Source organism: Phocoena sinus, chromosome 11, assembly GCF_008692025.1.
Source record: "Phocoena sinus isolate mPhoSin1 chromosome 11, mPhoSin1.pri, whole genome shotgun sequence".
In the NCBI taxonomy this organism is placed as follows: domain Eukaryota; kingdom Metazoa; phylum Chordata; class Mammalia; order Artiodactyla; family Phocoenidae; genus Phocoena; species Phocoena sinus.
The window spans coordinates 60,172,135-60,185,716 of record NC_045773.1 but is presented as its reverse complement, the minus strand read 5'-3'; the positions used below and the strand labels follow the sequence as shown (position 1 = coordinate 60,185,716).

General features: G+C 40.4%; 1 protein-coding gene across 10 annotated transcripts in view; it reads right to left on the bottom strand.

Annotated features, from left to right (window-relative positions):
* DST (dystonin) overlaps positions 1–13,582 on the bottom strand; it is a 508,299-nt gene that overhangs the window by 289,562 nt on the left and 205,155 nt on the right. The window lies entirely within an intron of this gene.

Below are 13,582 nucleotides of genomic sequence, written 5' to 3'. Positions count from 1 at the left end.
GGAAAATGACTGATATTTATACAGCACTTCCTGTGCCAGGCCCTGCCCCAAGCATTTGATATCTTCACCGTGGAGGTCTATTATTACTCCACCACCTTCACAGGGGAGGAAACTAAGGCACGGGACATTATTTGGTCAAGGTCAAAAAGGAATACAGTAAGGCAAGAAAGGTAAGGGACCTGCTTCTCTCCTGTCCCTGTTTCTCCCTGAGTATGTTCAATATTTCAAGTGAGAATATAAGAAAATCAATAGAGAAGAAATATTCCTAATATATAAGATTTTTAATCTAAAATTTATATACTTGGGCTTCCCTGGTGGCACAGTGGTTGAGAGTCCGCCTCCAATGCAAGGGACACGGGTTCGTGCCCCGGTCCGGGAAGATCCCACATGCCGTGGAGTGGCTGGGCCCGTGAGCCATGGCTGCTGAGCCTGCACGTCCAGAGCCTGTGCTCCGCAACAGGAGAGGCCACAACAGTGAGAGGCCCGCATACTGCAAAAAAAATTTTTTTTTAATAAAATAAAATAAAATTTATATACTTATATTTCCTACTAACTGGATTAGTAGAGAATCTGGGATCAAGCCCCACAATCTATACTCTTAATCCCTGATGACACCCTGCTTTTAGAATACAGTCTATAGAAAATCCAAAATTCAGACTACGTTTTACATAAGGAAATATTCATCTCAACACTAAATATACCTGAAACTAACACAACATTGTTAATCAACTACACTTCAATAAAAAATAAATTTAAAAAAAAGAATACATTCTTTCTTCTATGCCGTGCTCTCTTGTTTATTATGTGTGGCTCTACAAATTTCTGGCCATATAAGTTTTAGATAATTACAAATTCTTTGCCTCATTTATAAATTGAGGGTAACAATAAAAAGCTGCTAATGACCAAAAAAACCACTAAATATAATTCTTGCTTGATAAATACTCAAAATGTATAAAGGTATTTAATTATTACCTATTAATAGAAAAATATGAAATAATCTCAATATCCAAGGACAGAAAAGTGAGCAACTCAGTTATGGCATGGCCACAAAATGATTGTGCTTTCCATTAAATAAACAATGCACCATTTCCAGGACATGGAATATACCAATTACAACATCACTATTTTCTTTCCAGTTTTCTTCAAGGAATATACATTATTTTTTTACAACTGGAAGGAAGAGTTGTGTAGCAGGCATTATTATGAGAGTTTTGCTTTGAGAACCTCTCAATTTGCACAATACTTTTAAAAAATATCTTATACCTTCCCTTCCTGGCTCCTCCTGGTGTCACCTTAAACACGTGTGGCTGACACTGAAACGCCAGACTCAGGCAGACACTTAAAATGCTGGGGAATTTTTCCATTTAAAGCTACTGGGTTCCCCCAGAAAGCAGAGCACCACCACGTGGCTCATTAGCCAGAAATCAACTGAGCATTCAGTCCCTCTGCCTGGCTGCTGAAATGAAATTTGTAAACTCAAATTTATTTCAATAATGAAGTTCTTTCAAGGCCCCTAAGGCCAGAGGTGTGACTCAGCGATCTGCTCCAGCCCAAACCTATTCCTTAAAAAAATGGAGAGATGACTAGAGAAATTATGTTAGTTTAAACTTTGGGCATCACCTGACATTTAGAGACTAAAACACTCAAAGCAAACCACTAAAAATATACAAACTCAGTCTCCATTTTTTTGTATGCAAATCTCTGTAACTACTTAAATTCATAATGGCTTGAACTACATCTCCCATGAAGCTTAGGTTTCCAGGCACCTAAAGATCATATTAAACCTCTTCCTGGGGCCCCCACTATTTCCAAACCTACTCTTTTTTTTTTAATGAGCCAGGCTTCTTCAGAAGGTAGCGTTCCATGCATTCAACAAGCATCTCTTGAGAACCCAGAGTAGAGGAACAAAATTTGCAAACCCAACATGTCTCTTTGGCCTGTGGATTCTTTCCAGCTGAAAACAATCAAGGCCCAAACAAGACTCAGGAAGAAACTTTGACCTTCCCTCTAACTGTCTGAAGAATTCAGATAGATGGACTGTTCCCAGAACAGAGGAATCTCCAGAGTTATCTGCAAAGAATATGGGTTACGTGTGGTCAGGAGAACAGGGCCTAGAGGTCAGAGTCCACTCTGTGTCCCATTGCCTCTGCCTGGCCCAGCAAACATTTAACAAACCTTTGCCTTTCCATCTTCATGGGAATTGCCTTCCTCCCCTCTGAAGTCCCAAACCACTAGCCCCAACATCCTCTTCTGTCTTTAGCTGAAGATGGTATTTAAGGGGAGGACTTCAGCCACGCAGGCAAGTTTTCTCTTGGGTCTCTCCCATGTACACGTTATTAAAATTTTGTTTGATTTTCTCCTGTTAATCTATTTCCTATCAACTTAATTCTTAGACCAGCCAGACCTAGAAGAACAGAGGAATATTTCTTCTTCCCCAATACCACGAGGTGTCAGGCAAGTACTAGGCACTGGTGCTACAAAATGGGAAGAGTCCCACACCTACCACCGTCCAGCAGGAAAGAGGCCCAGAACCAAGACTTTGCAAAACTGCCTGACAAGTGCTATGACAGAATTATGCAAAAGAACCTTAGCCTGATTTCATTTCATTTTTTAAATCGAGGTTTAACTAACAAAATAAAACAGGTAAATACTAAGTGTTCAGTTCAGAGAGTTTTGACAGTTGTTTGCATCCTATGCCCGGCACCCAAAACAAGAGAGAAAACAGTTCCACCCCCTTGTGCCCCTTTGCGGTCTATCCCCACACCCCTCCCATAGGCAACATGATTTTTATCACTGTAGTTTCTCATGTTCTAAAATTTCACATAAATAGAACCTATTTGATTCTAGCTTTTTAAGATTAATCCGTGTTGCTGCGTGTATCCATGATTTGGTCCCTGTGATGGCTGACAGGCATTTCACCATATGGACCTGCCAGTTTGTTTATTCACTCACCTGCTGATGGAGGCTGGGCACTTTCCAACAGTATTGTAGCAACTTGTGCTACTACAATTAAGGTTGAGTTTCTTCTGTTTTGGTTCATCTCTTTGATTTACATTTGTATGTGTCTTTAATGTAGGGGGCAAGGAGGCAGAGAGTGCTACGGTTGGAACCAACAGGGTTCGCACAGAAGATAGATCAGGGAGAAGGCAAAATCCTGAGAGAATTAAAGGTGTGATGTTAGGCGTGGATTAAGTACAGGATGCGTGTAAAAGAGTCCTGGATGACTGGGCAGGACAGAGGCCTATAAAGACAGGACAAGCTAAGGAGCTGGGACTCTATGAGTAAGGCATCAAGAACAGTGAACAGAACTTCAATTTTCCTTACAACCTCGGAGAGGTGGTTTCAAAGCACACCTATTTTGAAGGCAGAAAGACCTGGCCTCAAATCCCTCTCTTGCTACTAACTCTGTGGGCTGAGGCAAGTTAGTAAAACTCCCTAAGATTTATTTTCTTCATCTGTAACATGGAGAAAATGCCACCCATTTCAAAGACCTGTAAAGAGGCTAAAAAGAAATCATGAAAGCCACACAGCTAAGAGAACACTTAGCATAAAATGGGAGCCCCTCCTAGTGCTGTGGGATGGATTTAAATGCACTCACCTCAAACAGGGCTGGAATCTAACCAACAGCACCATCAGAAGCACCCTGGAGAGCCTCTGCTAATCTCACACCGCTTCAGAAACTGCAGATTTACCTCTAGTAACCAATTTTTGAACCTATTTTTGAATTAAGTTAACCAATTTTCTCTGGAGAAGATTTTTAAGAAGATACAAAAAGAGTGAGCGCAAGTGAACAGAATGAAGTTTGGAGTAGCAATAGGACATGAATCAGGGCTACATATTCAACTCGACCCTGATCACAGGTTACTATTGCCATGATAAACAAGTCTGATTATCCAGGAACAGTGCAACAGCAAAGTCGCTTAAATGCCCACAGCTCCAAAATGCATCAAAGAACACAGTAATGCTTCTTAAAACAAAACTTTTTGTTTAAACGAACCATTTCAGAAATGCACTTCTACTGATAATGAAATTTTCAATTACAAAAGAAATAAAACTTTCTGTACCTTTTAGCAATAGGAATGAAAAATAAATGAAAGTATTAAATCGTGATACATGCCCTCTAAGTGAAAATATTATAATTTTTATAAAGTGAAACTTTTTCAAAGAAATTAACTCAACAGAAGAAATATAAAGCTTATTTGTAGATGCTGACCTTTTAAAAAGTATAAATAACCTGACGTTCATAATAAAGGCAGATTTTTGTCTGACTTCATAAAATTTTTTTTCTTTCTTTTTATTGATAGTTTTTTCTCTTGAGGTATAGTTGATGTACAGTATTAAACAAGTTACAGGTGTACAAAATAGTGATTTACAATTTTTAAAGGTTATACTCCAGTTATAGTTATTGTAAAATATTGGCAATATTCCCTGTGCTGTACAATATATCCTTGTAACTTATTTATTTTATACATAGTTGTTTGTACCTCTTCATCCCCTACACCTCTCTGGCCCCTCCCCCCTTCCCTCTTCCACCACTAGTTCGTTCTCTATATCCATACAATTTTTAAATTCTATTTCTGCAGATGGTGTCTGTAGGACTCATTCTTTCTGGAGTCTGCGCTCTTTGCTGAGAGGTCTAGACTTACTTTACTTTAGCACATCATCCACCACAGGGCCTGAAGAGTAATGTGCTCAACTGAATCTGAACATAGGCCATCTCCTCTATCCTCCCCTGAGCCTCATGAATATTTATTAGCTAAATATATGTGAAATCTGAGATGGCTTAATTACAGTAACTGAGGATACAGTCCTTGAGAAGATCCAAGAGCTATGTAAACATGGCCACCAAAATCAAAACGTCACATATTTTAGATCTGGAGTCACATAAACCAACTGCCAAAAAATACCTCAGAGGCATAAATATTTTAGTGTGATAAAAGAAATGACTTCGGAGTCCTAAGATAAATTTCTGAAACCTAAAAATACTTCAGTCAAAACTGCATATGGTAAAAGTATTTAAATTGAGATGTATGTTCTTTATTTTATAAGTCCTGAATAACTTCAGCTAGTTACAACTTATTCAGAGATTGGGTCCTTTTCAGAATGCAAAAGGTATCAGATAGAAAATAGGATTATAAAGTAAATATGATCGGATTGTCCTTTCTAGTTCACTAATTTCTGGTAATACCAACCAATGCCTATTTTTTTTCAGCTACAAAGTGTGCCCCAGAACTACAGAAAATACCCCAAAAAGCATGAAATATATAAGAAGTGGAAAGGACTTAAGGAGCTTATGATACAGAAATATTGTGGCGTATGACATAAGTATTTAAAATATAGCTCTTGCCATCAAGGCATTTCATATCTACAGAGGAAATAAAACAGAAAACAGGATACTTGACAACAGAATGAGAAGCCTACTGACCACAAGTAGGAAGGGGAACCAGGGTGGGGTGGCCAGCGTCATCCTGAGCACTTGTGAAGACTTGTGGGCACTAGAGCAGCGACCCTCTGGGTAGAAGGACCACCAGCAGAAGTCGCCCCGGGACAAAAAGACGTGAGCTGGGAATGAGCATGAGTGACGCCACACTGCACCCTACACTTCCTGGCAAAAAAATGAGGCCCTAATAGACGAGAGTGATTTATCCAACTCCACCACCTGGCCACCGGGCCTTGAACCCCGTTTCTGGATCACCAAACCCCATATTCTTGCTTAAACTACCAGCAAAGAAACTGACTTAGAGGATGCCAAGTTTAAGAAGACTGAAATTTTAATGAATGCTGGAGAGGGTGTGGAGAAAAGGGAATCCTCTTACACTGTTAGTGGGAATGTAAACTGGTGCAGCCACTCTGGAGAACAGTATGCAGGTTCCTTAAAAAACTAAAAATAGAGCTACCATATGATCCAGCAATCCCACTGCTGGGCATGTACCGGAAAAAACTAGAATTCAAGCCCTATGTAGCAGCACTATTTACAATACAAGACATGGAAGCAACCTAAATGTCCACCTACAGATGAATGGATAAAGAAGGTGCAGTACATATATACAATAGAACACAACTCAACCATAAAAAAGAATAAAATAACCCCATTTGAGGCAACATGGATGGACCTAGAGATTATCATACTATGCAAAGTAAGTTAGAAAGAGAAAGACAAATACCATATGATATCACTTATATGTGGAATCTAAAATAAGACACATATAGACATATCTATAAAACAGAAACAGACTCACAGACATAAAGAACAGACTTGTGTTTGCCAAGGGGGAGGGTAGGTGGGAAAGGGAAGAATTGGGAGCTTGATTTGGACATTTTTTGGGCGGGGGCATGCCATTCAGCTTGCAGGATCTCAGTTCCCTGACCAGAGATTGAACTCGGGGCCACAGCAATGAAAGTGCCAAGTCCTAACCACTGGACCGCCAGGGAAATGGGGAGCATGATATTAGCAGATGCAAACTATTATGTATAGAGTAGATAAACAACAAGGTCCTACTGTATAGCACAGGGAACTATATTCAGTATCCCGTATTAAAGCATAATGGAAAAGAATGTGGAAAAGAATATATGTATGTATAACTGAGCCGCTTTGCTGTACAGCAGAAATTAACACATTGTAAATCAGCTATACTGCAATACATTTTTTTAAAAAAGAACAGTGAAATTTCCACACACCTTAAAATCAAGTGTCGAGGGGTGCTGGGAAGATGGCGGAAGAGTAAGACGCGGAGATCACCTTCCTCCCCACAGATACACCAGAAATACATCTACACGTGGAACAACTCCTACAGAACACCTACTGAATGCCGGCAGAAGACCTCAGACCTCCCAAAAGGCAAGAAACTCCCCTCGTACCTGGGTAGGGCAAAGGAAAAAAAAGAAAAAACAGAGACAAAAGAATAGGGACGGCACCTGCACCAGTGGGAGGGAGCTGTGAAGGAGGAAAGGTTTCCACACACTAGGAAGCCCCTTCGTGGGCGGAGACTGCGGGATGCGGAGGGGGGAGCTACGGCGCCGCGGAGGAGAGCACAGCAACAGGGGTGCGGGGCGCAAACCGAGGAGAATCCCGCACAGAGGATCGGTGCCGACCGGCACTCACCAGCCCGAGAGGCTTGTCTGCTCACCCACCGGGGCGGGCGGGGCTGCGAGCTGAGGCTCGGGCTTTGGTCGGAGCACAGGGAGAGGACTGGAGTTGGCGGCTTAAACACAGCCTGAAGGGGTTAGTGCACCACAGCTAGCCGGGAGGGAGTCCGGGGAAAAGTGTGCACCTGCCAAAGAGGCAAGAGACTTTATCTTCCTTCTTTGTTTCCTGGTGCGCGAGGAGAGGGGTTTAAGAGCGCTGCTTAAAGGAACTCCAGAGACGGGCGCGAGCAGCGGCTAAAAGCGCGGACCCCAGGGACGGGCGCGAGCCGCGGTTAAAACCGCGGATCCCAGAGACGGGCGCGAGCCGCGGCTAAAAGCACGGACCCCAGAGACGGGCAGGAGACGCTAAGGCTGCTGCTGCCGCCACCAAGGGGCCTGTGTGCGAGCACAGGTCACTATCCACACCCCTCTGCCGGGGAGCCTGTGCAGCCCGCCACTGCCAAGTTCCCGGGATCCAGGGGCAAGTTCCCCGGGAGAACGCACAGCGAGCCTCAGGCTGGTGCAACGTCACGCCGGCCTCTGCCGCCGCAGGCTCGCCCCGCACGCCGTACCTCTCCCTACCCCCGGCCTGAGTGCACCACAGCCCCCGAATCAGCGGCTCCTTTAACCCCCGTCCAGTCTGAGCAAAAAACAGACGCCGTCCAGCGACCTACACGCAGAGGCAGGGCCGAATCCAAAGCTGAGCCCCTGTGAGCTGTGAGAACAAAGAAGAGAAAGGGAAATCTCTCCCAGCAGCCTCAGGAACAGCGGATTAAAGCTCCACAATCAACTTGATGTACCCTACATCTGTGAAATACAGGAATAGACAACGAATCACCCCAAATTGAGGAGGTGGACTTCGAGAGCAAGATCTATGATTTTTTCCCCTTTTCCTCTTTTTGTGAATGTGTATGCTTCTGTGTGAGATACTGTCTGTATAGCTTTGCTTCCACCATTTGTCCTAGTGTTCTATCCGTCCATTGTTGTTTTTTTTTAATTATTTTTCTTATTAATTTTTAATAACTTTATTATACTTTTCTTTCTTTCTTTCTTTCTTTCCTACCTTCCTTCCTTCCTTCCTTCCTTCCTTCTCTCCTTTAGACAATGAATCATCCCAAATTGAGGAGGTGGACTTTGAGAGCAAGATTTATGAGTTTTTCCCCTTTACCTCTTTTGGTGAGGGTGTATGTGTATGCTTCTGTGTGAGATTTTGTCTGTATAGCTTTGCTTCCACCATTTGTCCTAAGGTTCTATCCATCCCTTTTTTTTTTCTAAATAATTATTTTTTAATTCAATAACTTTATTATACTTTATTTTATTTTACTGTATCTTCTTTCTTTCTGTCTTTTTTCCTTCCTTCCCTCCTTCCTTCCTCCCTCCCTCCTTTCTTTGCTGCTTTTCTTCTTTCTTCCTTCCTTCCTTCCTTCCCTCCTTTCTTTCTTTCTTTCTTCCTACTTCTACTAATTCTCTCTACTTTTTCTCCCTTTTATTCTGAGCCGTGTGGATGAAAGGCTCTTGGTGCTCCAGCCAGGAGTCAGGGCTCTGCCTCTGAGGTGGGAGAGCCAACTTCAGGACACTGGTCAACAAGAGACCTCCCAGCTCCACATAATATCAAACGGTGAAAATCTCCCAGAGACCTCCATCTCAACACCAGCACCCAGCTTCACTCAACAACCAGCAAGCTACAGTGGTGGACAACCTATGCCAAACAACTAGCAAAACAGGAACACAACCCCACCCATTAGCAGAGACGCTGCCTAAAATCATAATAAGTCCACAGACACCCCAAAACACACCAACAGACCTGGACCTGCCCACTAGAGAGACAAGATCCAGCCTCATCCACCACAACACAGGCACTAGTCCCCTCCACCAGGAAGCCTACACAACCCACTGAACCAACCTTAGCCACTGGAGACAGACATCAAAAACAACAGGAACTATGAACCTGCAACATGCAAAAAGGAGACCCCAAACACAGTAAGATAAGCAAAATGAGAAGACAGAAAAGCACACAGCAGATGAAGGAACAAGATAAAAATGCATCAGACCTAACAAATGAAGAGGAAATAGGCAGTCTACCTGAAAAAGAATTCAGAATAATGATAGTAAAGATGATCCAAAATCTTGGAAATAGAATGGACAAAATGCAAGAAACATTTAACAAGGACCTAGAAGAAATAAAGATGAAACGAGCAACGATGAAGAACACAATAAATGAAATTAAAAATACTCTAGATGGTATCAATAGCAGAATAACTGAGGCAGAAGAACGGATAAGTGACCTGGAAGATAAATTAGTGGAAATAACTACTGCAGAGCAGAATAAAGAAAAAAGAATGAAAAGAAATGAGGACAGTCTCAGAGACCTCTGGGACAACATTAAATGCACCAACATTCAAATTATAGGGGTTCCAGAAGAAGAAGAGAAAAAGAAAGGGACTGAGAAAATATTTGAAGATATTATAGTTGAAAACTTCCCTAATATGGGAACGGAAATAGTCAATCAAGTCCAGGAAGCACAGAGAGTCCCATACAGGATAAATCCAAGGAGAAATATGCCAAGACACATATTAATCAAACTGTCAAAAATTAAATACAAAGAAAGCATATTAAATGTAGCAAGAGAAAAACAACAAATAACACACAAGGGAATCCCCATAAGGTTAACAGCTGATCTCTCAGCAGAAACTCTGCAAGCCAGAAGGGAGTGGCAGGACATACTGAAAGTGATGAAGGAGAAAAACCTGCAACCAAGATTACTACCCAGCAAGGATCTCATTCAGACTTGATGGAGAAATTAAAACCTTTACAGACAAGCAAAAGCTGAGAGAGTTCAGCACCACCAAACCAGCTTTACAACAAATGCTAAAGGAACGTCTCTAGATAAGAAACACAAGAGAAGGGAAAGACCTATAATAACGAACCCAAAACAATTTAGAAAACGGGAATAGGAACATACATATCAATAATTACCTTAAATGGAAATGGACTAAATGCTCCCACCAAAAGACACAGATTGGCTGAATGCATACAAAAACAAGACCCGTATATATGGTGTCTACAAGAGACCCACTTCAGACCTAGAGACACATACACACTGAAAGTAAGGGGATGGAAAAAGATATTCCATGCAAATGGAAACCAAAAGAAAGCTGGAATAGCAATTCTCATATCAGACAAAATAGACTTTAAAATAAAGACTATTAGAAGAGACAAAGAAGGACACTACATAATGATCAAGGGATCGATCCAAGAAGAAGATATAACAATTGTAAATATTTATGCACCCAACATAGGAGCACCTCTATACATAAGGCAAAAACTAACAGCCATAAAAGGAAATCGACAGTAACACATTCATAGTAGAGTACTTTAACACCCCACTTTCACCAATGGACAGATCATACAAAATGAAAATAAATAAGGAAACACAAGCTTTAAATGATACATTAAACAAGATGGACTTAATTGATATGTATAGGACACTCCATCCAAAAACAACAGAATACACATTTTTCTCAAGTGCTCATGGAACATTCTCCAGGATAGATCATATCTTGGGTCACAAATCAAGCCTTGGTAAATTTAAGAAAATTGAAATTGTATCAAGTATCTTTTCCGACCACAACGCCATGAGACTAGATATCAATTACAGGAAAAGATCTGTAAAAAATACAAACACATGGAGGCTAAACAATACACTACTTAATGATGAAGTGATCACTGAAGAAATCAAAGCGGAAATTTAAAAATACCTAGAAATAAATGACAGTGGAGACACGACGACCCAAAACCTATGGGATGCAGCAAAAGCAGTTCTAAGAGGGAAGTTTATAGCAATACAAGCCCACCTTAAGAAGCAGGAAACATCTCGAATAAACAACCTAACCTTGCACCTCAAGTAATTAGAGAAAGAAGAACAAAAAAACCCCAAAGTTAGCAGAAGGAAAGAAATCATAAAAATCAGATCAGAAATAAATGAAAAAGAAATGAAGGAAACGATAGCAAAGATCAATAAAACTAAAAGCTGGTTCTTTGAGAAGATAAACAAAATAGACAAACCATTAGCCAGACAGATCAAGAAAAAAAGGGAGAAGACTCAAATCAATAGAATTAGAAATGAAAAAGGAGAAGTAACAACTGACACTGCAGAAATAAAAAAGATCATGACAGATTACTACAAGCAACTCTATGCCAATAAAATGGACAAACCGGAGGAAATGGACAAATTCTTAGAAATGCACAACCTGCCAAGACTGAATCAGGAAGAATAGAAAATATGAACAGACCAATCACAATCACTGAAATTGAAACTGTGATTAAAAATCTTCCAACAAACAAAAGCCCAGGACCAGATGGCTTCACAGGCGAATTCTATCAAACATTTAGAGAAGAGCTAACACCTATCCTTCGCAAACTCTTCCAAATTATAACAGACGGAGGAAAACTCCCAATCTCCTTCTAAGAAGCCACCATCACCTTGACACCAAAACCAAACAAGGATGTCACAAAGAAAGAAAACTACAGGCCAATATCACTGATGAACATAGATGCAAAAATCCTCAACAAAATATAAGCAAACAGAATCCAACATCACATTAAAAGGATCATACACCATGATCAAGTGGGGTTTATTCCAGGAATGCAAGGATTCTTCAATATATGCAAATCTATCAATGTGATAAACCATATTAACAAATTGAAGGAGAAAAACCATATGATCATCTCAATAGATGCAGAGAAAGCTTTCAACAAAATTCAACACCCATTTATGATAAAAACCCTGCAGAAAGCAGGCATAGAGGGAACTTTCCTCAACATGATAAAGGCCATATATGACAAGCCTACAGCCAACATCCTCCTCAATGGTGAAAAACTGAAAGCATTTCCACTAAGATCAGGAACAAGACAAGGTTGCCCACTCTCACCACTCTTATTCAACATAGTTTTGGAAGTTTTAGCCACAGCAATCAGAGAAGAAAAGGAAATAAAAGGAATCCAAATCGGAAAAGAAGAAGTAAAGCTGTCAGTGTTTGCAGATGACATGATACTATACATAGAGAATCCTAAAGATGCTACCAGAAAACTACTAGAGCTAATCAATGAATTTGGTAAAGTAGCAGGATACAAAATTAATGCACAGAAATCTCTGGAATTCCTATATACTAATGATGAAAAATCTGAAAGTGAAATCAAGAAAACACTCCCATTTACCACTGCAACAAAAAGAATAAAATATCTAGGAATAAACCTACCGAAAAAGACAAAAGACCTGTATGCAAAAAATTATAAGACACTGATGAAAGAAATTAAAGATGATACAAATAGATGGAGAGATATACCATGTTCTTGGATTGGAAGAATCAACATTGTGAAAATGAATCTACTACCCAAAGCAATCCATAGATTCAATGCAGTCCCTATCAAACTACCACTGGCATTTTTCACAGAACTAGAACAAAAAATTTCACAATTTGTATGGAAACACAAAAGACCCCGAATAGCCAAAGCAACCTTGAGAATGAAAAACGGAGCTGGAGGAATCAGGCTCCCTGACTTCAGACTATACTACAAAGCTACAGTAATCAAGACAGTATGGTACTGGCACAAAAACAGAAATATAGATCAATGGAACAGGATAGAAAGCCCAGAGATAAACCCACGCACATATGATCACCTTATCTTTGATAAAGGTGGCAGGAATGTACAGTTTAGAAAGGACAGCCTCTTCAATCAGTGGTGCCGGTAAAACTGGACAGGTACATGTAAAAGTATGAGATTAGATCACTACCTAACACCATACACAAAAATAAGCTCAAAATGGATTAAAGACCTAAATGTAAGGCCAGAAACTATCAAGCTCTTAGAGGAAAACATAGGCAGAACACTCTATGACATAAATCACAGCAAGATCCTTTTTGACCTACCTCCTAGAGAAATGGAAATAAAAACAAAAATAAACAAATGGGACCTAATGAAACTTGAAAGCTTTTGCAGAGCAAAGGAAACCATAAACAAGACCAAATGACAACCCTCAGAATGGGAGAAAATATTTGCAAATGAAGCAACTGACAAATGATTAATTTCCAAAATTTACAAGCAGCTCATGCAGCTCAATAACAAAAAAACAACCCAATCCAAAAATGGGCAGAAGACCTAAATAGACATTTCTCCAAAGAAGATATACAGAGTGCCAAAAAACACATGAAAGAATGCTCAACATCATTAATAATTAGAGAAATGCAAATCAAAACTACAATGAGATATCATCTCACACCAGTCAGAATGGCCATCATCAAAAAATCTACAAACAATAAATGCTGGAGAGGGTGTGGAGAAAAGGGAACACTCTTGCACTGCTGGTGGGAATGTTAATTGGTTCAAACACTATGGAGAACAGTATGGAGGTTTCTTAAAAAACTAGAAATAGAACTACCATATGACCCAGCAATCC